General features: G+C 38.2%; 1 long non-coding RNA gene across 1 annotated transcript in view; it reads right to left on the minus strand.

Annotated features, from left to right (window-relative positions):
• LOC310731481 overlaps positions 1 to 27687 on the minus strand; it is a 137365-nt gene that overhangs the window by 29565 nt on the left and 80113 nt on the right. The window contains exon 3 of the long non-coding RNA XR_014535212.1: positions 9480 to 9627. This is a non-coding gene — a long non-coding RNA (uncharacterized lncRNA). The remainder of the gene's footprint in view (positions 1 to 9479; positions 9628 to 27687) is intronic.

Genomic DNA, 27687 nt, shown 5'->3' on the forward strand with positions numbered 1-27687 from the left:
TCTGTATCATCTTAATGTACATACCCTTCCATCAATTCCACCTAAAAATGCTATATTTAAATATCAAAGCAGTTGTGTAGTCAGGCTTCACATCTTCCCGTCTGCAATCGGTTTCCTTCAGAAGGTAAACATCTTTGGAGCTTTTGGAAATTTCTTTTCATTTCTGTTTATTCCCAGTCTGCAGTAGCGTCTGTTGTGTCTGCTTTGCCTTTAATTGAGAGTGTGCTACAACTCGGCACTGCTGGAAATTCTGTTTACAGACATCCAAGTGCTTCACATGATTAATGACACATTTATTCAGAAATTCTCAGTCGGTCTGAAAGACACAGGAGCCTTTAAAAAAATACTGACGGCAACACAAGCATGATGAACATCCTTCAGGAAAACTCGTACGCTGACGTAAACAAGACAGTTTTGAGGTTTAGAGCGAGCGATGTGTAGATCTGCCTCGGTGTGGAATTTCAATCACGTTTATATTAATGTCTTCGTTTCTCCAGTAACGACTTGTTCACAGGCTGATGGTTCACATGAGACAGATTTTTTTCTAAAAGTGTGCAATCGATGATTGGTAAATTTTCTTTGAGGAGACGTTTATGTTATATTTATGGAAGGAGTCTCCAGTGCCAGTGCTTTTCTATTAGTCTGAGATTAAACTTTAACTGCTGATGTCTTCAGAACAGAGGAATTTAACACGACAAACTTTGCTTTATAAATCAGCTAACAATTAAAGAAACTTTTTAAAAATATCCCTAGTACTTTTGTCAAAAGCTAATGTAAGGGGTGGGGTTAAGTGATGTCATTAGTGACAACTTTCACCCAATCATTTAAGATATGCAAATCATTAGAGGGGGACGATATGGGAAAATGTTTAGCCATGAACGCTGAATGCTAACCTCACTCTTTAGCTAACTGAAGCTTGATGAAGACAATGTGACATGCGAGCTAGCTAACTTGCAGTTAATTAATGCCTGAGCTAATCAGCGATATTTTATTTGATTTTCATGTATATTCGTGGCTAAATGTGTAGAGAAATATGTTCCTTCACCATTCTGACATGTGTCGAGACATCTTGGCTTATTTTACATGAACACTAAAAGATTATTTCCCTTCAGTCTTTATGGTACAGAGTAAGTGTTCCATAACTAGCACAATCTTCAAATACTCATCCTTCACTGCTCAGCTCACCTTTTCTTAATACGCTACTCTGACTGTAAAGATTTGACGGATGCGACTGACAGGAAGCCTGGGAACGCTTTAATCTCTTAGCCTTTAGCGTCGCGCCACCACGTCCGGTATCCCGTTGTTCGAAGGTGTTAATGTTTAACAATAGATTAAATGAAAAGGGACAAGAGTAACCATGACAAACTATATACCATTCTAAAGGTCTAAACCTCAAGCATCGATTTCAGATCACCGTTTCTCAATGAAAAACGTATAGCACCTTTTTCTTTTTTTTTTTTTTTTAAACCTGGTAACGGAAGAGAGTTTTCTAACAGCAGCGTGATAGATCCACTGCTGTAGGTCTTTTAGGCACTGTATGAGTCCTGAAGCATGTTAGCAGGCATGACTAAAGAGGAAAACGACATTGTACTGTGTATCAGGAGAAATCGGACTAAGGTACATTTGTAGCGAGAGATTTCAAGGCTTTCATAATTGTATTAATTTAAATAGCCTTGAGAACCCAATAGGTCTGATTACAGAAGCTGATTGGTGTTTGTTTTCCCCCAATACAACCTGCGAGTAGTCAATCAGCTAAGACATGTTTGGCGTCTTTAGTTTGCACTGCAACGCTAACGGAGGTAATAAACAATAGAAGGCTTCAGTTTATCATTAATAAAATATGTGCAAATTTGGGTTCACACTGTATGAGTTTTTGCTGTCAGGAAACCTTCAAGTAGGAACTCGTTGCTAATTATACAGTCAATTAGTAAAAACACAAATGTATCCAAACTCACAAAAGAAATGTAGGATGTGTTTATTGTTACCTAGCGATTATCACAAACGTCGTTTGTCTTGAGTAAAAGCTCCTGCAAAAACATTTCTTGTTATCCAGCACAACAAATAAAGCCGCCATCTTTGAGCTATGAAAGCATTTCATTTTTAGCCAAACCGTTCATTTCAAAACAATCTCAGCAATGCCGTTAGCTCGGTTTCTGATAACCCTATTCCCAGTAATGATAATAATCATAATAATTTCCAGCCCGGTCATGTTTGCTCGAGCCGAACCGGTTCTGTAACAACGTATTATGCAGAAGAATGCGGCTTTTCCAGGTAACGCATTCACTACAACCTGCTCAGTGCAGTCGCCACATTTAAAACTTTACGAAATGCCATTTTCAATTGAATTATTGTTATTATTATTGCTATTATTATGATTACTTCAGATGCTAATGTGATGCAAATGCGGTTCAGGTTAATGGTTTTGCGTGCACACGTGTCACGTGGAGCAGTGTGGAATATGTGTTTCAGAGAACGCAGGCACATCGGCCCCGGTGACGCTGATGCATTACTGTGATTAATGAGATTTTACAGGAAAATGCTAATAGGACTCAGGATTGTAGCAGAATTAGCTTTTTTTTTTTACAATGTCTGTCTGTGTTGCTTCACGTGTATCACGGCCTCATCCTGGGTTTAATCCACATCTATGATTTTTTTTTTTATCAGATACTCAACAGAAATTAAAAGCATGTTGGGGAATTTTTTTTATCTTCATTGCATTGGCCTTTTCCTCCTCCACCACAGTGGAGTTATGACTTTACTATCTTTTGTTTTCATGGATGATGTTACTACTTTTAGCTTCTCCTCCTGGAGTACTCTTTCTGTGTGTCCATAATTATACCCCCCCACCTCCTCCCTGCCCCTGAATCAACTCCCATTCTTATTCGAGAGAGAGCGCACCATCAGAGCGAGCATCTCTTCACTTTCCATGAAACATGCAACAATAAATTGAAATATCCTTTTTTATTTGGGTGAAGACCCAGCAGGCTTGAGGAAGCAAGGTGCAGGAATCACAAAATAAACCCTGGCAGTACAGAAGCAGTACAGAAGAGCGTGTGATATATGAGTTTCGCGGCTGTAGTGGGTATAAACCTCCACCCGGATGAGATCTGCTCAGCTGGGCCGCTTTAACATTGATGGATGAGGGGTAGCGTGGGGTAGTTTGCACCACAACATATCAGCTACACAAGGTGCTTTCACACCCATCAGTGGACTTTAATGGTTATTACGTGTCACATTTTATTAGATCCCAATAGCCCATGTGACGTATCGTAAAATAACTCGTAGATTTAAGTGATGCGGAGTCACGTATGCTAGCTAGCTAGCATTCTATTTACACCTGAAATAAATTTTTTTCTTATATTTTTACAATTTAATGATGTCACATGGGCGGAGCTATATGATACATTTTCTCAAAAATCCCTTTCGAACATTTTTACATATGGACAAGGCATCAGAATCAGTTCTGCTCTCTTTCCACATATTATCTCAGCTCTCTCTCTCTCTTTCTCTCTCTCTCTCTCTCTCTCTCTCTCTCTCTCTCTCTCTCTCTCTCTATCACTCTTTTTCTCTCTCTCTCTCTCTCTCTCTTTTTCTCTCTCTTTCTTTCTCTCATTCTCTTTCTTCAATAATCCGCTCATTTATATATAAAGCGCTGACGGGATTCTCAGTTCTCTGCTGCTTAATACTGCAGAATCCAATTTTAAAGATGATATATTATTCATTCGCCTTCAGTAAGGTGGGATGTGAGGATGAGGATTTAAGGGTATACATTTTAAGGAGCAAATGCTTCTGCAGGAACAAGAACTTCTCCCAAAGAATACATCCATTAATGCAAATCCAAGTTGATTATAAACTGGATCCGGGAGGTCACTGATGATGTTTTTCAGCCGATAAGCGCCAGGACAAACATATCGGTTATGGATGAGTGTATGTATTTGTGTTTACAAGGTCTTTGGTGCTCATTTGCGATGAAAAGGGATAACTCAATTACTATAAAACAGCACTACTACCCGACTAATCTGCCGTCTCAAGGCTGATCCACGCCTCTCTCCTTCCCTCTATTGCTTTCAATTCCACTTCACCTGTCAGCAGTAACCTTCAATTTCTCAGCTGTACAGCCTGTCTTCCATACGCTTTTAAAAATGGATGAAGTGCCTCTCTTCCATGCTCCGACACTCTGTAATCTTCTCACCGTCTCGCCGTTTATTTTTAGGTGCAGAGGAAGTGAGTTCTGCTGCATGCAAACGAAAATGATCTGCATTAATTATCTGATTGCTGCTGCTTATTGTACTGTAATCATTCATATAATTTGCTAACACCAACACTGGAACTGTGTAGCTAATATCACAGAGACTACAGATATCTGCAATTTCCTGATAATATAGCAAATATAAATGTATACAGTAGGTTGGAGACTTGTGGGAAAAAAGAATGTTCCTATCAGATGAGACCTGATGAATCTATCTAGCCTCGGAACAAACTCCTATGTGATTTAATACTGTTAGTCACCCTGATAGCTCTCTTTCCACAGTGAAGCATGGTGATGGTAGCATCAAGTCCAGAGTTACTCTCGCCCTCTTGGTGGGTGATACTTTAGTTTCTTTTTAACTCGGGATCCCTCAGGAAAAAGCTGTAAAACCTTTTATATTTCCAACATTAAACTCAACTCAGTTGCTGCTGAACCTTTTCTGTTGAGGAAATTGAGTGTATTGTCACATTCTCATCATCGAGTCATGACAATTCAGTAATAAACAGATCTGCCATTAAAAGCCCTCTGTGTATTTAGTGGTCACACTTCTTATCTGCACAGTTCAGCTGCAGTCTGATCTCCATCACATCTGATAAACCAGTGGATTTATAGCTTCACAGCACAAAAGCTACTTCCGATAAACCCAATTAATTAAATCACTTCCCGGTGGCCGATTTAGCCGATGCTACGTGATACACCCTGACCACAGACCTTTTCAAAATTCTGTTTCCTTCAACCACCGAGGTAATTTTATAAAGCCGTCATCTCTCAGCCGTTCTCGGGTGTTTTCATGGAAAATAAAACCTGCTCGATTTCACAGCCTGCCAGGCAGCACCAACACCTCAAGATGATATTGCAAATGATGCCGCTGAGAATATCTTCTTTTCAGGTCACTGCTGGTCTGTGAGTGATTCAATTAAAAAAGTGAAGAAGCAAACAGCACTGGTGGCTCAGTGCGGAGAACTTTTTTCTTTCTTATGTCAACCACAAGCAAGTATCTGATTGTGACAAAGTAAAGTATAAATGCAACTTGTCTTATTTACTACAATTTGCATGCGATTTGAGCACATGTGCAGTCCAGGTGTGGTTTTTTTCAGCACGTGTGTCCTTTTGGGACACATGACCATAACATGTTTTTTATATAAATACATCCTCAGAAATAACAGTCCTGGTGGAAACAACCATATTTGCCATATTTGATATTAAACCATTAGGAATGTCTTTTCAGTGTAAATGTTTTTTGTCTTTGCCTGAGGTTCCCTTATCAGTCCTATGATTGGGTTTCTATCTCTTTCTCATTGTGGCCATGTTGGGCTTCTTACGTTTTTTTTGGTCATCTTACAAAAATGCAGGTAGGTAAATTAGTGCTGTAGCAGTTATTAATATAAACTCACTTTATGTTTCCTTTAATCAAGTCTAGTTAAATAGCTTTTTTTAACACTACCTGTCATTGGTGACTGGTAAAACATCTGGCAATTCACCTTTCCTTCAATACAACTAACATGTCTCCTGGGAGTGATGAGTGTGGAAGTCTGTAATATAGCAACTATAAAGTCTATTATTATGCCTGTCAGCAGAAAGCTTGAAAATCTGAAGTGTGTTTAATATAGATAATGTCAGTTGGCAAAACTAATCCCGTGTTCACATTAGCGAGCACTAGATTTACATTTTACAAAGTGTTTTAAGTCTCTGTTAATAAATAAATCAACACTTAGGACTGAGGATACCCTCAGTCTAATCCAGGGGTGTCCAATCTTTTCCACAAAGGGCAAATCTGTGTATGCAGGTTTACATCAATAATTCAATTCAAACAAGTATAATTTGTGTGGAATGTGTTTGTTTGGAATAAAAACTGACACCCACATCAGCCATTTGTGGAAAAGTTTCGACACCCCTGACCTAAACCCTGTTGAGAGGAATTATAGCACATGATTTTAAACAAAGACAAAACTAAAAGGTAAAAAGTGCAAGTTTAAGTGTTTTAGGAAAAAACCCGTCGATTAATGATATGAAGTGACTCAGCTGTTCAGACATCTAGAGGAAATTCATTTTACCACCTCGATTCCAGAGCAGAGAAGATTCTTGATGACCTTTTACCCTGAGAGAAGGTGGGACCACTACTGAGCACTACTGGAGTCATGTGATAGACCAACAAATCCAAATCAGACCAATGTGCTGGGCTTCTTTTTCTTAAGAACTAAATCCAAAGCAAGGTCCAAGACTTTTAGGCATACACTGGTTCAGTCTTCAGACCGAAGTGCAGAATTGCACAAAAATAAATGGTGAAAATGAGGACAAACCTCCTCAACTTTTGCATTATGAGGCCCAATTAATACAAGCTTATTTTTTTGGAGCATTTATAACAGTTAATTAGTTTTCTACATGATGTACAGCATTATGTTTTTCTTTTGTAGAGATTTGGTGATTTTGAATAGAATAATTGTTGGCTGCTGGTGGTCTCTAGAGTAAAATCTTGTCTTGGGCTTCCTATAGTCTAAAGCCAAGCCTGTGTGGTCTCCTAGTGTTTTCCTTTATCCCTTTCCTACTTTCTCACCAAAGTTACCAGTTTCTAGCCCTAGAGCTGTTTCTCAAAATGCATTTTCTTTGCTCTTGTGGTTCTTCATATTCATTTTCTGAAGACATTTAACTAATTCCCCTATTTCCATCCATCAAACACATTTTATTTTGGTGGATTTTTATTTTTTTGTGTGTGTGGAAGCTCATCAGCTAAAACTAAATACCACCATCTGTAGAGATGCAGCTCCATGTTAAGATCTTGTGATCTTTCTCCATTGAAAACTCTGATATTTCCATCAGGTCTTTCACTGGGTTTTATTTGATTCCTGCAACTGATTTATAATTTACCCTCCTCAATATCTTCCATATCACTGGTGCAGTCTAAAACACAGAGGTTTGCCTAAAAAGCCAAAATGTAACCTCACCTGAGTCCTGCATCCTAGTGTTAGAAAAGACTTCTTCAGGCAAGATAATTGGAAAAACACTGAGGGTTTTAAAAAATGTGTGCACCCCAGATCATCATAGCCATATGTGCTTCTCCCCTGAACTATCGCCATAAAGTTGTAAGCACACCATTGCAAATCGAATGAGTTTGCACATTTGATACTTAGATAATCAATCATTGTTCCTGCATGACTGTTCCAGTTTGTAGAACTTTACTATAAATTTCACTGTGGGATAAACTGGAACTGAGGCTAAAATCTCACTAATGCTCTTGTAAATGAATCAACACATCCACACAGCCACAATCCAAAATCCAGTGTAAAGACCTCCTAATAGACTGGAGCTTTTTATAACAACTGAGGGGGAATAAATCTGAAATTCGATCTCCTAACAACCAGCAAGAATTCTGACTTCCACACCCCCAAATATCTCCTGTACCTTTATGCAAGAATTCCTAATATAAACTTGTGATGTGTATAAAAGACACCAGTCACAGAATCAACCTCTTCCATTCAAACCTCTCCACCACCATGGGCGAGACCAAAGAGCTGTCAAAGGACATCAGGGACAAGATTGTAGACCTGCACAAGGCTGGAATGGGCTACAAGACCATCAGCAAGAAGCTTGGTGAGAAAGAGAGCACTGTTAATTAGCACAATAATCAAAAATGGAAGAAATACAAGGTAAATCAATCGCCCTTGATTTGAACCTCCATGCAAAACCTCATGAGGATGATTCTGAGAAAGGTGAGGGATCAGACCAGAATTACATAGAAGGAGCTTGGTAAAGATCTCGAGGGAGCTGGACCACAGTCACCAAGAAAACAATTGGTAACACACAAGGTCCTTCTGCTTAAGAATGCACATGAACAGACCTGTCTGAAGTTTTTCAATAAACACCTGAATAATTTAGAGAAGACTTTGAGAGAATGTGATGCGGTCAGAGGAGACCAAAACTGAGCTCTTTGGCATCAGCTCGACGTGCCGTGTTTTGAGGCAGAGAAATGCTGAATATGATGTTTGTCTACTAAGAGTACAGAAAGACTTTACCACATGAACAGGGCCGTAACCTGTACAATTTTGGATGAAAACCTTTTGTCTTCAGCCCAAACACTGAAGATGGGAGGCTGATGGTCTTCCAGTATGACAATGACCCAAAACATGCGGCCAAAAATCTGATGGTCTTGTAGCCCATTCCAGCCTTTTGCAGGTCTACAATCTCATACCTTTGACAGCTCTTTGGTCTCCTCCATGGTAGTGGAGAGGTTTAAATGGAAGAGGTTGATTCTGTGAGCGGTGACTTTTATACACATAATGAGCTGATATTAGGAGTTCTTTCTTAAAGGTACTTGAGATTTTATTGCATTTTATTTAAAGCTAAATGATGTAAAGGATCAGATTTATTAAACTACATACAGTAGCACCAACATAAAACATGTCTTCATATAAGCAAAAAATAAAGTCATCATTACTCAGACGCAGACATCGACATAACCTCCTCCAGTCCCTCTTCATGTGTCAGTGATGACGCTTTTTTCCATGTATGTAATATTAAACGCCTGCAGAAGTGTCGAAAATGCAATTTCTTCATGTGCTGTTGGTATAGAAACATCCTTCGAGGTGAACTCCAGCTCAATGGCATCTCGGACAGCTTGAATATGTCTGTGTTAGCCCTCGAGAAATGCAAACACTTAATGTATATTGCAAAGACGTGACTGATATACGCAGAGGATGAGTGGATCTCCTTCACTGCTGTTGGCCAATCTAAGTTGGAGAACTAATACGCTAGAGTTTCCTTCTAACTTGCTCTTTACACACTGTGGAAAAGGACAGGCCATGGTTTAGATGGTATTATATAAAATGGCATTGCGCAAGTTTTGCCCGACAGTTCATGGTTTTCACCATTTGTTCATGTGGGTTCCTGCAGGTTCCCACAGATTTCCATGTAGAATGTTGCAGTAAGTGGACTGACTGTCCGTGCTGAATTGCTCCTTGGTGTTCATGGCATGGGAACAAATTAAGATGACTGATGGACAAGTATAAAATGAGTGAAAGTCTATTTCTACAAATTAAAGACAAGATGATAACATTAAAAGCAGATCTTCTTTGTAATTCACAAAGTAATAATTAAAAAAAAACGGAGGTTATTGCAGACAGCATTCTTTTTTTCCCCCATAAAAACACTTTTTATTATTCAGACCTTTGGATTCAATGACTAAACATTTAGAGAGGAAATGTCTGAGCCAAGATTCATACGATTCAATTCTTACCTTCATGCAAGAGAAAAGAATCTGTTTCCACTGTAGTTTCCTCAATAAGGCAGGGATTTAAGGGTAAGATTGTGTTTCTTGCCCATTTTTACTCTCTCTTTTTTTTCCAGCTGTGATGTCGCTCAGGGGAACGAGGCTCCCATATCACCTGTTAAATAGATTTTTATCTCGTAAGGGTTTGTCCAAAAGATGAGCTTTTTCATGGTACATAAACTCAGAAGCCTTACAGGCGAAATAAGCACAGACGTATTCTCTCCTATCTGTCTGATTCCATTCCGCTTCTTCTAGTCTGAGACTCCCGACTCCTGAGTTTTAAACCGTTTCCTCCAGTGAACACATCAAATTCATTCCATTCAGCAAATTAGCATAATCAACAACTGTATTTACATATTTGACTTTCTAACATATTCTTAATGATTTACCGTAATTTCTGGACTATTTAACGCACCCAAATATAAGCCGCACTCACTGAATTTGACAAAGATTTATTAACATAAATAAGCCGCACCTGTCTATAAGCTGCAGGTGTCTACACTGAAACTGATGAACTTTACACAGGTTTTAATGAAAGACAGTGTCTGTTACACGGTGTAACCGGTGAAATATGTTGTGGCTTCTTTAGGAGCATAGCGGTATTTTGGGAATAGCCTGCCGCTGCATTTTTCTGCTATTACTGCATGTGTGCAAGACCGAGGAATATGTCCTTATTATTTTCTGATGCTCATTTCTAAGTTTCTTTGACTAACCCGTAACCCTGTTGCCAAGAAAAATAAAAAAGCACGAGTTTTGGAAACCTGTCTGTGCTTATATGATTTCTGTTGTAACTGGAGTTAGCGAGCTCTCACTTCACCCAGACTCAACACGCTACAACGGCTTGTATCTAAACAGTAGCCGACCAAGAAAGTCATTGTTCACTGTCTTCCTCCTTCCTTTCACAACTATTTCTCTCGGGAGTTTATCTTTTGGCATCGTTGTGCGTTTCTCCCGATGCCGTGCAGCTCAGAACACAGGTGAGGTGTGTTTTTTCGTTTCCGTTCGGAAATTTCATTGGTCTAATGTTATGTCCCTCAGTTTTTTGGCTTGAAGTTTGTGAAACCGGGAAAAACCCAGGAAAAATTCATAAATAAGCCACTTCGTTGTTTAAGCCGCAGGGTTCAAAACGTGGAAAAAAAGTAGCGGCTTATAGTCCGAAAAATACGGTACTATTATAATGCTGGTAAGATCTACAGTAAGCACACGTGATACACGTGATATAAATGAATGTAATTCACAGTTGCACTGCATTTCACTAAGTTGCAGTCATGATACACTGAAATGCTAAAATCAATGACCAGCTAAAGAGGAGGAAAAGGTCACTCCAGTCAGTTCACTTAGTTATCGCTCAGTTTCATTCTGAAGTGTGTGTTGAACCTTAAATAGTCGTCTTCAAGCTTTTAAGAATTATTACCAAGCAGGATAATAATGTAGCTAAAAATACTAACAGCTCACAGCATGACCTGTCTGTCTGCACAGTGTCCTCCTGAGCCAATTGCGTGTAGCGTCTGTATTTTGGTATTTTAAACGGCCCACTAATGCTTTTAGTCAGGAGCGAGGATGGTGTGTTTCTGCTCTGCTGAACCAGCACAACTCCCTGCAGTTCGCCTTTTCGCTCACAGCGAGGAAACAAGCAGAACTTTTCGTGCTATTATTAAATATGAAACAAAACAATGACCAGGAGGAAGCGTCGGAAATTTTCTCTCTCGTCTACCCCAGCGTACGTTTTTACAAACTCAGAAATGAACTTGTAATGGAAAAACAATTGATCTCATTCTCACGCCTGCTTTATAGAAGAGCCGAGCTTTAGTGTGTCTTCTCAACCATTCACAGCTGCTTTAGTATCCTGTGGGAAACGGTGGCTTTGTTGAAATTCTGATCAGAAGGTCATGAGTTCAACTCCAGCTCTGCTAAGCTGCCACTGCTGTGCTCTTGAGAAGGGCCCACAAACATCAACTTCTCAGCTGTATACATCTGGATTAATTTGCTATGGATAAGGGCGTCTGCCGAATGCTGCGATGTACAGCAGTATAATATTTGAGAAGAAACGAAATATTACCCTCACATTGTTTGGAAGACTCATCTGTGCTTGTGTTGGAGCTCCGAGCCTGGTGCATGTCTGGTGTTGTCATCTTGTTCGAATTCAACTCACCAGGGAATCGTAGCTGATTTCTAATTGTATAGATGTCCTGTCCAAGTGCACATCCTCCCTAATGTCCTGCATTACAGGGCCTAATGAGATTGAATTCTCCGGGGAAAAAAACTCAATTATATAAATAAAACAGCTAAGTTTTGATGCAACAGCAATATTAAAAAGCAAAAGTGTTAAATTAATTAAGGAGAATCTGTTTCATGTCATTCAGTCAAAGGGAAATAATCAATAAAAGGTGGTGTGATGAAGCGGAGATACTTTTAATGTCGCTCGTTTCTTTTTTATTTCTCATAAACAAAAGCATTTTGATATCAATTTTGTATTATTTAATAATAGCATTGTTTTTTAGCTATTTACAAAAAAAACAATAAGAATGCGATGGTCCAGAAATCCTAAAGATCTCAAAGTTCTCAGCTTTATCTCAGACTCAGCACTGACACTGGACAAACCTCCTGTATTACTATATGAACAATTATACAAGTTTTCAATTCATTTACGTGGTGCGTCCACTGCAGACTTTATGTCTAGACCCCTGAATAGCTTTAATATTATCTATGATATTATATATACTGTATAATAGCTTTTTTTTTCACTGGTTAACATTAAAGCACAAGAAGAAAAAATGTGTTAAATGAGAACGTCTAGCAGCAAAACCCAGAGCAAATCATTTCATCCTTCACCTTTTTTTCCCTTTTACATCTGATGACACATGTACTCCGATTCTAAAATCATCCTGCACTGAAAAGAACATTTGAGCTGCTTCACTCCCGTATTTAGCTTGTTAAAGTTCCAGAGGTCGGCATGCAGATGCGTTTCTCAGAAATCACTTTATATCAATTTGTATAACATCTTTATCACGCCATCGTACACGCCGAGCCTATGATCTTCTTCATTCAAAACATGTTCAACATCTCTACAATGAATTTCTATCACAGTGTGTGTACGTGTGTGTGTGTGTGTGTGTGTGTGTGTGTGTGTGTGTGTGTGTGTGTGTGTGTGTGTGTGTGTGTGTGTGCATGAACTATAATCAGGTCTTAAAAGCTTAAACATGGGAAAAAAAGGATTATTTCTAATAATGCCTGGAAATCATTCTTTTACTTTACGGCACTGATAAAATCTCTCCATTGTGTGATTTTGATTAGTTTGGAAACTTCTGAATAAATCACATCTTATATCTGTTCATTGTAATGCACAGACTTTTCATTTCACCGCTTGTGTATGTACCGTATTTACACTCTACTGACAAAAGTTTGTGGACACCTGACTATAAGATTAGTATGTTTTTTAACATCCCATTCCACATTTTGCTGTACACTCGTCTGGGAAGATGTTCCAATAGATTTTGTGGAGATTTGTGAAGATTTATTCATCCACAAGGGTGTTGTTAGAAGGTGAGGAGATTCCTGGGGTGCAATCAGCATTCACATCCATCCCAAAGGTGTTCAAACGTGTTAAAGCTTAATGGAAGGAGATCTTCTACTCCAACAGCAGATCTTCATGGAGCTGGCTTTGTGCACAGGAGCATCGTCATGCTGGAACAGGTTTGGGTCTACTAGATCAAATGAAGAGTGATTTGAGAGATGATAATCAGATGAAAGGAGTCTCCAGTGTCCAAAGACGTTTACAACATGATAAGCTGAAGCTTTTTTCGTGTCTTTACACTACTGTGAGAACAGGAACTAATTTAATAGACATTTCACAACATTAAATGCAACTATAAATAAATTAAATAAAAGCTTTTAAAAACCCAGTGGGTTTTTTTTATTTATTATTTTTAGATGCCTGTGGTTCCCATTTGTTTTTTCACACCTCTTTTCTAGATGTTCACCATTGGCATGTTGCTCTGTTCCACTGGATAATGTGATAACAAAAAGCCCTAAATTGTCCAGGACAGCACTGAGCTCTTCAGTCTCACCACTGGCTATATTTTTAAACCATGCTTACAATATTTTAGGGCATCCTCACTGTTATTATTTGCACAGCACACACTGTTACCATCTGGCCTTCTTGGAAACACATGAAAATTGTGTAGGAAGGAAAATTGCCAAGGGGCAACACAGACACATGGGTTGTGTATCAGACCTCCTCGAATCCTGCTGCATGTCTGTTCTGTTTATTGTTTTTTTCTTTAGTTAAAAAATATGACATTTATACATGGACTGTATATAAAACCCATATAAAATGAAGAGCCATAAAGTGCCGTGTGACACAGCGGGTTATTTTCGAATAAGAATAAAAAATATATATATTATTACTATAACAAGGCCACAAAATATTTATCTAATGTGTTTTAAAGTAAGCAAGGCAGATGGAGCAATCAATTGTGACCACAGAAAGCTAAGTATAGAGATGATTAATAATATTGTGCTTGACTAGAATCTTAGATTGTTGCATAAAAACACTGAAGAAATAGAGATACCTTCAGCCTTGGCCATGTGTGAAGTGAATTCAATCAAAAAAACTTTTTTGGGGTGTTAAAATATAAACTCATGGATTTGCCTTATCAAAAAATAACCACCATGTGATCACATTGGCCAGAAATCACACTTATTTTTTTCACATACAGCTATCTGGTTGCTGGGTTCTTGCCAAAAATGTGCAATTCTCAGCCTGCTTTTTACCAAATGAGTAGAGAAGTGCCAGACACCATCATCTCATTTACAGGCTTGTTCACAAACCTCATTATTCACTAATATCCGGTGATGTTTTTCTAACCATATCCATGACTGATATCGGATAACTGAGAAAGTCCAGTAATTAGCTCATGAGTCCTACATGACTGCATGAGTCTCCGCATGACTCCTCTAATTTACTCCTCGTGGTGTTTTCTGTAGGAGTGGTTTGATGGTAATGCAGACATTTCAGTTTTATCACCAGCCAAATAAAAATCAGAAATGTTTAGTCAGATAATTAAAAATCCTTTATATTTATAACTAATGAAAAATATGCTTTGTTTTAATACTCTTTCTGTCTTAAATAATGTGCGTAGCTGTAGAAGCACATAGAATCATCCTCATCGAGTTTGTTACTGTATATTACAAAATAAACTTTTGGATTTCTATCACAAAATGCAAAATTTATTTTCCAGGCATATGAGGTGGCATTAAAACTTTCGAGACTAATGGTGTAACTGGTGTTATTCTGACCACGTCTACAATTTTCATCATGGGCAGCACGTTACAACAAAGAGCAAGCATGTAAAATTCTGCGTAAAACTGGGCAAATTTGCCACGGAGAGTTTTGACACGAGGTACGTTTGACATACTGCGATGCTGCGACGAGTCTATCGAGGTGTTTCCACTTCATGAGTGGAAGATTAAAACTGCATCTCGAAAGATCAGGAAGATCTCTAACGAGATCATGAAAATGTTTGCGAAATGTTACGGCAACTTGTGCACGATGATCCCCGAACAATCCACGTGATCTCACTTTCGCACTCTCCCTACTCCCCAGATTTGGCCCCTGGGGACTTATATATAGCCCCTGCGGACAATATAGCGGGAGCGCTATATTGAAGGTGACAGTGTGTAACATAGATTAAATAAAGTACTTTATTGTAAACAGAGTTTGTTTCTAAACTTTTTGATAGCATCTCATATCTTGTCAATGTTTTGTTGTGTTCACCTGTTTCATGTTATTTGTTATTGAGCTTGCCTAGTCATTGTCATTAAGTTTAAGAAGAGGTGTTTAATCAAGTTCCTGGTTTTGACCCTTGCCCATTTTCCATGGTACTTCTTGATCAACTGTTGGATAAACAATATGGATACTGTAAATAAACATATAAAATCCCTTGAATGGGAGTGTAAACAAGAGAAAGCAGCAATAATGTGGCCAAGTGACCAAGTATATAACAAAGTCACAGAGCAAGTCTAAGTGTCTAATGTATTTACAATCATGTTTACTTCATGGTTCTTGCATCTACGGCAGAAAATCCTCAAAGAAGTGCCAGCCGGCTATCAGTTGATTACCCACGATGCTTTGCGATTTGGATGGTAACCCTGCATTTTCTGCAAAGCATCTTCACACACTCGTCCTTACTGCACTGGCACTTCAGAGTCAAAGTGCTCTTCAGATGCGATGTGCCATCGAAACACTTTGCAAGGGCGTGTTATTGGCTAGAAGTGAGCCAAGCACACACACACACACACACACACACACACACACACACACACACACACACACACACACACACACACACAGAATCATAGAGCCAGACTGGAACTAAATGCTCCATTAACTACTGATATGCTGTGTTGTTTCTCTTCTCTTTTCTATCCTTTAAAATAACTCAGAGAGGCCACATCAAGTAAAGAATAAAACAGTGTGTAGTGCTGCTGTCCCTATAAACAAAGCCTAATTACACAGCTGTTTCATGTTTTAAAGAGTGACATGTGTTTTTAATGTTGTGTTACATGTGGGAAGCAAGTTAGTAAGAGAAGCTAAAAGAGATGAAAAGTAGGAGAATTTACAAAGGTCTTAAAAAAGGTCGAAACAAGCAAAAAGCAAAAAAGCTTAGACAGATGTAATTTGGTGAGCCAGCCAGGATCTATCATTTTGGATGGATGGATGGATGGATGGATGGATGGATGGATGGAGAGAGAGAGAGAGAGAGAGAGAGAGAGAGAGAGAGATAGATAGATAGATAGATAGATAGATAGATAGATAGATAGATAGATAGATAGATAGATAGATAGATAGATAGATAGATAGAAAAAAGAATGTTAAAGAATAAACAAAAGAAGTACAGAAAATGTATTGATAATGAAACAGAATGGATATTTTTGTTTAATAGTTTATGATCTTTTTGTCACTACATATGACCTAATTAGATGAATTTGTTATTTTAAGTGAATACGTGTCTCGTGTTTATGATTATATCCAGAGGGCACTTGTTAACGATGCAGCACTCTAAATCAGCCTGTACTATTATGCGAGCATGGAACAAAGCCAAACTTTTGAATTATTAACAATCAAACACCACCATTAATGAATAAGTGATGAAGTCTTTAGAGTATTGTACTTTGAGATATTCAGTGCCCGTGTTGAACACAGATGCCTGAAGTGTGATGAATAATAGTGAATAACAAGATCAGCAAATCTCACACACACACACACACACACACACACGCACGCACACACGCACACACAAAATGAACGAACAAAAAAGCAGCGAATTTATTAATCAAACACTTTAACTTAGAGATTAAAAAATATTTGTAAAAAAATAATTATAAAACACTATAATGTGATCCCTGATCATACAACATGACCTGTTATGGCTAAAATTTTATTAAACTGAATTACATTTTAGTTGTATACAGCTTTTTACACAGATAAAGTGGTAATAAGGTTATATAAAAGAATGTGTAAGTTTATTGCTTATAAATTAGTTCCTTATAATTGCTTATCCCTGAGAAAAAGCCAGTGATGACTGTAGCAAGGAAAAACTACCTGAGATGGTATGAGGAAGAAACCTTTAGAAGAGCCAGACTCAAAAGGAAATCTCATCCTCATCTGTAATTTTTGTATAATAGTAAAACTATTTGTGACAACAAATACACATGAATATGTTTAGATACTAGGTGATTAGGTCGTTTTTTGCTGATTAGGTGATTTTTTGTTTTGTTCATTTTGTTTAGATAGACAGGAGTTACAAGAGACTATCAATGTACAATTAGTGATCCAGCCAGGAGCTGTAAGAAGATGATAATCTAGCAATTAACCAGCCAGTTTAGAAATATATGCCCAGCCAGTATGTGCAAAAATGGGTATGATTATCTAAAAATTAGCAAGCCAGCAAGGATAATCCAACCAATAATAACTATTATTTTGATAATCAAAAATTTGCTGAGACAGAGTGTAAAATACAACATTTTAAATTGCTCAGCTATTTTGGGGTTCGAAAAACACTCTAATAATACATCAGTTTGGCAAGCCAGGATCTACAAATGTTTGTAGCAATTTGACAGAAGACATAATAGTACAATAAGTAGTGAGCCAGCAAGGAGTTGCATATAAAGACTCAAAAAGAAAATCCAAAAATAAGTTTAAGGTTACATTTGCAAAGAAGCAGCCAGGCAAACTACATATTTTAAACAATTGATAACATGTTGGATGTGTGGTAATGCTGGAAGAATTGAGGGTATCACTATGGAAACATTCACATTGCTGCTTGCTGCCCTCTATACCACTGCTATTTATATCAGCTGTATAATGAGACTCAGAATGAGTTTTTCTTCTCAAATGCTTGCTCTATGGTAAACTCTAGAACTTAGCAGAATTTCATCACATTCACATTAACCCTGTTAACAAGAAAACAACACAAGCATAAACACTGCAAACCTGTTGATAGCTGCACAATGATGTTTTACTAATTTCACAATTCACTTATCCCTGATTAACGGACACTGAGTAATTAACTTGAGTAAAGGAGCCGGCATTTTTGTCCTGTTAAAGTAGCAAATAACGTGGTAATGTTCCAGATTTAGTTCCTTAATATCTGATTGTGCTGTGACTCTCGGTAAAGGGTGTAAAAATAAACTGCACGTTTTTTATTTTTTCCAAGAAAAGAGAGATTTATTTGAATTTCCAGCCGAGGATCTAATTAGTCTTTTGCTAAACTGTAGTAAAGCATTATTTTATTCCATAAGCTTTTAGAACCTTTTGTGAGGTTTTTTTCTCCTCACTAAATGAAATCATGCGACAAGATAAAATGATTCATGCAGCAAGTGTTTTGGTTTATTCATGTAGGACTGATGCACTAATTAGATAGCTGGACTCTCTTACATGCTAGAATTGTAGCTTTTCCATCAGCGGTAAAGCTCATATAAAAAAATGCAGGCTTTGCCAAATATTAGTGAATAATGTGGTTCATTAGCAAGAACTGCAATGACTGAAGTGATGCCGTTTTGTGGAGCCAAATGCACAATTTTGGCTGAGATACGACAACTGAAGTCCAGGAGCTAAAAAAAAGCTTGTTTTCTTTTGCTATTCTATTGAAAACCTGCTCACCTCACCTACACCAGTACCTGACTTTACTAACACCCTTTTAGCTCAATGAGCACAAATCTCCACAAACACACTCCCAAATCTAGTGGAACATCTTCCCAAAAGAGTGAAAGTTATTATAACAGCATATAAGGACTAAATATGGAATGGGATGTTCAAAAAGCACAAATTTGATGGTCAGATATCTGCAAACTTTGTGTGCATACATGTAGTGTATGTGTAAGATGAACATGAGCATCTGGTTAAACACATTCAAAATTAATATAATAATCAAACTGGTGAGCCAGACAGGAGCTGCAAAATATCTTACTGCATAATCTAACAGTGACATTTACACATTAAACTCATGTCAATCTATACAAAGGCCTGAATATGTAGTTACAAAAAGGAAATTACAGTTTCTCAGTAAACATCTATCCAAGTGAGTCTGTACACCTATCTGTCCGTAATGGCAAGTCAAGTTTAAGAAATACACATGTATTGGACGTTTTAGCAATGTATTAAAACATGATACAAGACAGTAGGAAAATAAAAAAACTTCAATCTTTTCACTACAGAACACATCCAACATCAGCTAGCTTTTGATGTAATGATTAGTGTGTCGCAACTATGAAATGTTCCAGTGGTTTCTTTTTTTTTTTTTTTACTTTTTTTGGGGGTTAGATGTTTCTTACATCTCATTTAAATTTACTTCACCTCAGTCAAGGCCAAAAACATGTCTGTAATATGTGGGGTATTTATTTTTTTGCCATTTCTAGCTGGTTGGATTGCTAATGTAAATAGCCGTGTTAACTAATTTTTCAAATCTTCTGTCTTCTACTTTCAGAAATGAATATGTGAGTCACCTCTACATTTAAGATTCACTCGGAGTGAGGCTGTCTAAGTGGATGAATAAACCATAAAGTGGCGTGCTCACAGAAATAATGACTTAATCTGCCATATTTACTTGAGGGTTTATTTATTTATTTTTTAATCCTGATCCAGAAGTCACCTTCATCCTCGGTTCCTCTGTGCACATTCTCTAAATCAGTCCCTCAGGGAAGATTTCCTCCTGCTCTTTTCACGCTAATATAAAGTGCCTCAGACACGCAGGTTTGTTTTTGATAACATTACCCGGCTCCATTCTGCTAATACGCTTCTGCTGGGTCAAGAGATGCAGATAGGTTTATTTCACTCAGGCCTCTAAAACAAATTTAAAGATTATTATGCATTGTAGGGTTTCAGTGTTTCCAGCCTCCAGATCTACATGGAGATCAAAATGAGAGACCATAAAGCCCATCTGTCCAGCTCACAAAAAGGCTCATCGCAGGTGGGGTGAAAACCAATATTCCCATCCGTATTTTTTTTCTCCAAAAATTTCATTTAGATATGGTCCTTGACATTTTGTGCCTCGCTCAAATGGAAGAAAGGAAATGAAAAGCTTTTAATTCAGTCCACAGGAGAGAAGTGCATGTTCACAAACACGAGCCTGCTTCCTGTGTGTTTGTTAATTTCCCTATGCAGCAGTTGAGGCGACGTCCCCCACAGCCATGCAATCACTGCTTTACATTTGTGAGATTTGTTGCTTTAATTTCGTTGCTGTTACTCCCCTTTCAGCCCCCCTGTACTGTAGATGCATTTATCTAACCACAGTTTTCCCCGATTAAACAAGCAACGCCTCCAGACATTTGTGTTCTCCATCAGGAGGGAATTTATAAGGAATTACACTTCATGTTTCTCTCGTTATTATAAAAAAAACATTAGGTTTTAAGTAAGGTCCATTTCAACCATAATGGCTCTTCGGGGGGGGAGTCCACACCACATAGAACAGGATTCTAGAGTAAAGTAAAGGGTGGAGAACAGAGTTCTATATTAATGTCTAAGGGGGAATTTAATGTCACAAGAGCCATAATAGGGACAAAATAGATAACGCAAAACTTTTTAAAAGTGTATGCAAATACAGAAAAAAACTGAACGCTGGAAAATTTTTAAGTTAAAAAAGATTAAGAGAAAATACCCAAATTTCCGAATAAATAAACTTGAAATTTTTGTGTTTAAAAATCTAAAATTTGTGCGGTTTTTTTTTTTTTATATCAAGGAAGAAAACCGCATATACAATTTGCAAGGTTGGGCAGACGTCACTTGTTTTGCATTATGCCTGAAGTGGAAGATCTAATCGAACTTTACTTTTCAATTGGATTTAGCAACAAGGAAATACTTTTTTTTTCTCATAAATGTGCATTTTTTTTCACGAGTTTTAAACTTCTCTGAAAACATTTTGCCCCTCCTTTTCCAACACGTTCTTTTTTTTTTATCCCACATTGGCCCTAATACGCCGTCGCACAGACATGCGTAATGAGCAGTGTGTGTGTGTGTGTGTGTGTGTGTGTGTGTGTGTGTGTGTGTGTGTAAGACCATATGTAAAACTTTGTTGTGTAATATCCAGTGTAGTAGTTGTGTGTGCAAAATCATTAGACATGTTTATCATCTCCAAAGTTTACATCACTTCTGACCTTGTCCTAGTATTATACAGGCAGTGTGTATTGTGACTGTAAGCAGCCATATTCAGTTCAGTTCATCTTTACTTATTTCCAGAAGGCAATTTGGTTGCAGCATACAAGCATATGACATAAGATATACAACAACTCAAACACCCAACACCTAAGAGATATTTTTCCATAAGGAAAAGAAAATACAGCTGAAGGGGATAAGTGTGTGTGTGTGTGTGTGTGTGTGTGTGTGTGTGTGTGTGTGTGTGTGTGTGTGTGTGTGTGTGTGTGTGTGTGTGTTTTCTACTGTGTGTGTATTTCACTACATGTTGTACTCCGTATGAATGTGTAGGTGACAAGTAAAATATGAATTTGAATTAAATAAATGTCTTTACAGAAAACTGCACACATCCTGTATGATAATGATGTTTCAGCTATCTGTTCTTCTGCCTAGCAAAACCCATGGGCTTAAGGTACTAAATAAAACAGTATCACTACAGAGGCTAAACATTAAGTACAGAATGCAGACTTGGATGGAGTTATCAGTGGTTCAGGGGGTTGCTGGTGATCACACTGAGGGTCAATTAAATTCACCAGGCCCGAAAGCAACCAAGCATATCTAACACTGGAGCAGGGTTTCTACTGTGGCCCAGCTGTAAGCTCTGGTCCATTTCAAATTCGAGATATGACTGAGTTCTGGCAGCCGGATCTGTTCCCTGCCGGCATGTGGTCCAGATGAAAGCAGCAAGCATGGCCACGGCATATAGGGCCATTCCTCATTTTTCTGGTCAGCATGGAGCACAATCTGGCATGCTAATAATCACTATAGAAGCCTGTTTGTTCTGCTGCTGTTGTGAAACAAATCGTCCAGAGAATTTAGCCTGCAGGAAAAAAAATAAAATAACAAACGAGGAAAAAAAAAAAACATCTAGTAATCATTTATTGATCAACTGCAACAAATTGTTCCTGGGTCAGAATAAACAGGCGACGCCGATCCATAAAATAAATGGAGCGGCAAACACAAGACTGAGATCTCTCGATTTGTCCCCATGTAAATGGTGTTCGAGGAGAGCAGTCTCTTTAACATAAATTACACCTGAAGATTGATCGTCTTGATGTCATTAGGCTGCCAGCAGCGCTTTGCTTCAGAAGACAAAAGGGAAAAAAAGGGCTCTCGTGCTTAATTGGAGCGCGACCAAGCCGTCTGGGTTTGAGCGGCTCGTGGAGACAAACAGCCATACGCTTCATTATGTTCTGAGCAGATAGACCTGCTTTCACAGGTTTAGTCAGAGCCATTATTGAAATGATACACTTTTTTTTTAATTTTTTTTTTTATGAAACGTGTTAAGAAACGTGTGCCATTTGCGGAACATTATTGTCAGAGAATATTTGTGATTTATTTTTTTCTCCTCTCTTCCTTTTCGAGCAGGATGCGGTCGTCATGGTAACAAGGTGTTGCCACGGAAGATGATGTTCGCCATAAAAGAAATAGGAAGTGTCTTTCACTAGGATGCTTTAGCCAGAGTGCAGCCGGCTGATGCTGATTTCCTGTCTTAAAAGCACCGGTGGGCAACAGCAACCATGCTACGCTGAACACACTCCATATCTCCAATCATGTGTGTGAGTGTGTGTGTGGTAACATCTCAAACCTCAGGCACATGCAGTGTGTGTATCCACTAAAAATCTAACATTTATTCTCATTAACTTTGACCCATTTTAATAGCAATATTCTACCCAATTTTGCCCACACATCATATATAATCAATCATCTGAGACGTGTTTGTTGCAGGACGCTTGTGGTTTTAACCTTTCTAAGTTCCCAATGGAAATTTGCTCCATTTCTATCAGCTATGAAATGATAACCAGTGGCAAACATATTATGCGACGCTCGTTCACATTAGCAAGCCGATGCTGTAATGCTGCGATCGTCGACTTTTTTGTGTTTCGCCCTGCAAGAGCCGGTTCTGCTGCTTCACTTATTGACACACTTTATTTCTGTTACCTTGGAAACACTTCAGAGAGAAATAAGAAGTTCGCAGAAATCACTGGAAAAAATTCATCTGATGTTTGTGTGATAATCCAAAAATATGTTGGTAATAAGAGCTGAAAAGTTTTCGTTCCTGATCTGATTATTGAATCAAACTCAAACAAATCTACTAATAAGACTGAGCGCATTCCGGCTGTCACTGATGTCGGGATTATTCAGATTTTTAGAAAAAAAATCTTGATGTTATTGTTTGCTGTCAAGAGAGAAACGATTCACATCAGTGCTCTGTCCCTGTCAGTTCCTGTAAACAAGCCGCTGGTCTAATAAAGAAGGAGTGGCCTGTATTCTCATTAGCATAAAGAGATGTGGCTGATGTAGAAAGTCCTAGTGAAGATGAAGTAACTCCAGGACTTATTACTCGTAGTGAAAAGGCGTGGCCTGTGTTGCTGTCAGTCTTAGTACTGGAGGCGTGTCTATCATATCTATCAGTCTCAGTGCGGGAGGCATATCTATCATATCTATCAGTCAGTGCAGAAGGCGTGTCTTTCATATCTATCAGTCTCAGTGCAGGAGGCGTGTCCATCATATCTATCAGTCAGTGCAGGAGGCGTGTCTTTCATATTATCATTCTCAGTACTGGAGGCGTGTCTATCATATCTATCAGTCTCAGTGCAGGAGGCATGTCTATCATATCGATCATTCTCAGTACTGGAGGCGTGTCTATCATATCTATCAGTCTCAGTGCAGGAGGCATGTCTATCATATCTATCATTCTCAGTACAGGAGGCGTGTCTATCATATCTATCAGTCTCAGTGCAGGAGGCGTGTCTATCATATCTATCAGTCTCAGTGCAGGAGGCGTGTCTATCGTATCTATCATTCTCAGTACAGGAGGCATGTCTATCATATCAGTCTCAGTACAGGAGGCGTGTCTATCATATCAGTCTCAGTACAGGAGGCGTGTCTATCTTATCTATCAGTCTCAGTACAGGAGGCGTGTCTATCATATCTATCAGTCTCAGTGCAGGAGGCGTGTCTATCATATCTATCATTCTCAGTACAGGAGGCATGTCTATCATATCAGTCTCAGTACAGGAGGCGTGTCTATCATATCAGTCTCAGTACAGGAGGCGTGTCTATCTTATCTATCAGTCTTAGTACAGGAGGCGTGTCTATCATATCTATCAGTCTCAGTACAGGAGGTGTGTCTATCATATATATCAGTATTAATGCAGTAGGCGTGTCTATCATATCTATCAGTATCAATGCAGTAGGCATGTCTATCATATCTATCAGTATTAATGCAGTAGGCGTGTCTATCATATCTATCCGTCTCAGTGGAGGAGGCGTGTCTATCATATCTATAACCCTCAGTGCAGAAGTGTCTTTTCAAATCAGACGATTTAACTAGAAACATACTATTAAAAAGGTACAACTCAAAACGTACAACTGCATATATACTGGTTTAATCTGCTAACCTCAAAATAGACAAATCAAAAAGTTTAACAAACAAAAAACCTACCAAAACATTTGGCTTGAAATCTACTGCTTAAATCATAATTTCTAAAGCATAAATACAACTCAGTTACACTTCTGTATCGTTTTATTTACAAAGGAATGTCTCCTCATCCCGAGATAAAGCCAAAAAATCACTTCCTTCAGTCCGCTTTTATGTTTTAGGTCATGTGTTTTATTGGCCTTAATAAATTGCCCAGTTTGTTGCTGCTTTCGGATGATAAGCGCAGTTTGTTTTGTGCTTTGTAAAAAAATAAATGTAAACCGCAGTGTGGTCTTTGTGCAGATGCTGACGGATGTCACAGCCTTGATGGCTTTGAGTAAATCAATGACCAGACTGCTGTCTGAAAAGTGCAACCGATTAAATTCCCTGTGGTGGCCTGGCGATCTTCTGAGTTTCATCCACTTCACTCCTCATTGACCTCTGACTCTCCATTAAAGGCGTTATTTCAGGTCTGAAACCTCCATCGTACCTGCGCCTGATCCATAATAACACACTGTAGCAGATTGATGTGAGGCATTAAGAGTGTGTGTGTGTGTGTGTGTGTGTGTGTGTGTGTGTGTGTGTGTGTGTGTGTGTGTGTGTGTGTGTGTGTGTGTGTGTGTGTGTGTGTGTGTGTGTGTGTGTAGTTCACTCGGCTGGGGAAGAGCGAGAACACTGAGAGGTGGATGTGAGAGAGATCATTTGTGCTGCACTTTGTGGACACTGTGGTCATTACTGAGCAAAAAAATCATCCATTAGTGAATATTTCAATAATTGATGCTTTTATATTTCCTTAAAGGAAACATACTGTATAAATAGAACTGTTGGCTCAGTGAAAAAGGCTCAGCTTCTACAATGTGTGTTTTACAGAAAGAGGCGGGACCCCTGGATTTATTCATCCTAATGAAGGGGGGTGTGGCCTTTGGGATTTTTAGTCCTAATGGAAGGGGTGTGGCCTCTGTATCTTTATTTCTAATGAATAAGTTGTTTATTTATTATTTATTGAAGTCTGAGTAAGAGAGTTGTGAGTAAAAAGTCTGTGATCAATTTAATTGAAAAAGTGTTTTTAACAGTGCACATTGTCACAGTTTACAGAAATAAATAAAAAAATAAAAAAATAAAAAGTTATGTATAGTACAAAGCAACTGATATATTATTAGCTAATTTTGCTGCAATTGACCAGAGGGGGAGAAGAACACCATGCTCCCATACTGAGAGCACAAAAGATTCTCTTACACACAGCTGGAACACACTTTTACACTTCTATAGCTTTCCATATGTCTGTTTCAGCCTGCAGCAGTCAAACGGTCTCACACACACACACACACACACACACACACACACACACACACACACACACACACACACACACACACACACACACATTCTTCACAGTGTTTTTTCGTTCTTTTTTTCTTTTTTTTTACCAGGAACATGTAGAGCCAAAAGCGTCTGTCAGTCCTTTATATTTGTATGTTTTTAAACATAGTCCTGTTACAGACGCTGCTTCCTTTCTCTCCTTCATTCAGGGCTGCATAGCGACGGTGAGAATATGCTTTAATGTTCTTTCTTCAAAGGATTAGCAGCTTGATTAAGCTAAATACCCATGCTTCATAGGCATGTTTTATAAATTGAATGGTACAGTGGCTGAATCAAAAATATATAGTTTATTTAGGATTTTTTAGCTCTGATGCTACTGATAGCAAACATCAAATAGATAGATAGATAGATAGATAGATAGATAGATAGATAGATAGATAGATAGATAGATAGATAGATAGATAGATAGATAGATAGATAGATAGATAGATAGATAGATAGATAAACAGTTGTTTCTTTCATGTCAATTTTCCTCCCTGCAAATTCATTACATCCCCTAATACACTGGATAATAACTACCTTCTGGGTTTATTGTTACTTTTTGCATTGTAACAACACAAGAAAAAAAAAAACCTGAGTAAATCTTTTGAAGATGAACGTTCGTGCCTCAGTTTAGGATTCTGACCTGCATATTAAAATCTGTGTTTACACCCAATAGCATCTCTCTCACGAGTTCCACGTCTCAATCTAATCACGCTGTTATTGGTGTAATAGGACTGTAAGTAGAACAGGAAGGCTCTCCTGACCGCATTAAGCGCTTTTATCATCACACTCTTCCACTCCCACAGATAAAAGCCTGCAAATTTATCACGACCTTCGACTAAATCTCAAATTATCGAGGTCAAATAAACACACATGCTTTCCCCTCCCTCACAATGAGCTGCTGCTGCATGGAATAGCTGCGTAGAATACAGATTAGATCACAATCAGAGGGAAACGATTGAGCAGCTGAAGGGAAGAGAGAATGCTAATCACTTACCTGGCGTTTCGGCTCATAAAATACATAAAAAACATAAATCTGTGGCTCCTGATCAGATCTTGTTAACACTGTGTGTCTGATGCAGGCTGAGTTACTGGTTCTACCTTCATATCGATCATTTAGCAACTTGTTTCATTACTTTTATACAACTGCAGGTTGACAATGATTACAATTTGGTATTTATTGAAGAACAGCACGCTATTCATTTAATCTGTTTATATCTATTTTCTCCTACACAAAGTTTCAGATCAGGGATCAAAAATTTTGTTGAACAGCAAATCTGAATTCTGATTGGTTGAAAATTGTTAATTCATTTCCTAATAATAAAAGTTCAGATGAAGCAGTTCTGAAAGTAATAAAGCTGCAAATCAATACTTTATATTAATATGTTTCTTCTAAAACATGGTCATTTCCAAAACAGCAGCTCATATCTAGGGAGTTTTATCTAAGATTAATAATAAACAAATTGTAAACCGCATTTCTGAATTGAAAGGTTCAGTAGTTCAGTAGTAATTTTTTATCGAGGACAGCGGATGCAGTTTGGATCGGTTTAAATTATTTTCACCCATCAGCAGAAAGGTCATTCTCATTACTCAGTAAACAAATGTCAGAAGCTAAAAAGGTGCACTTTTGGCTCGGAGAATAAAGCACAGCATTCCAGCATAAACATTGAGTTTATAAGTTGCTTTCTGATTTGCTTCAA

Source organism: Silurus aristotelis, assembly GCF_946808225.1.
Source record: "Silurus aristotelis genome assembly, chromosome: 9".
Taxonomy (NCBI): domain Eukaryota; kingdom Metazoa; phylum Chordata; class Actinopteri; order Siluriformes; family Siluridae; genus Silurus; species Silurus aristotelis.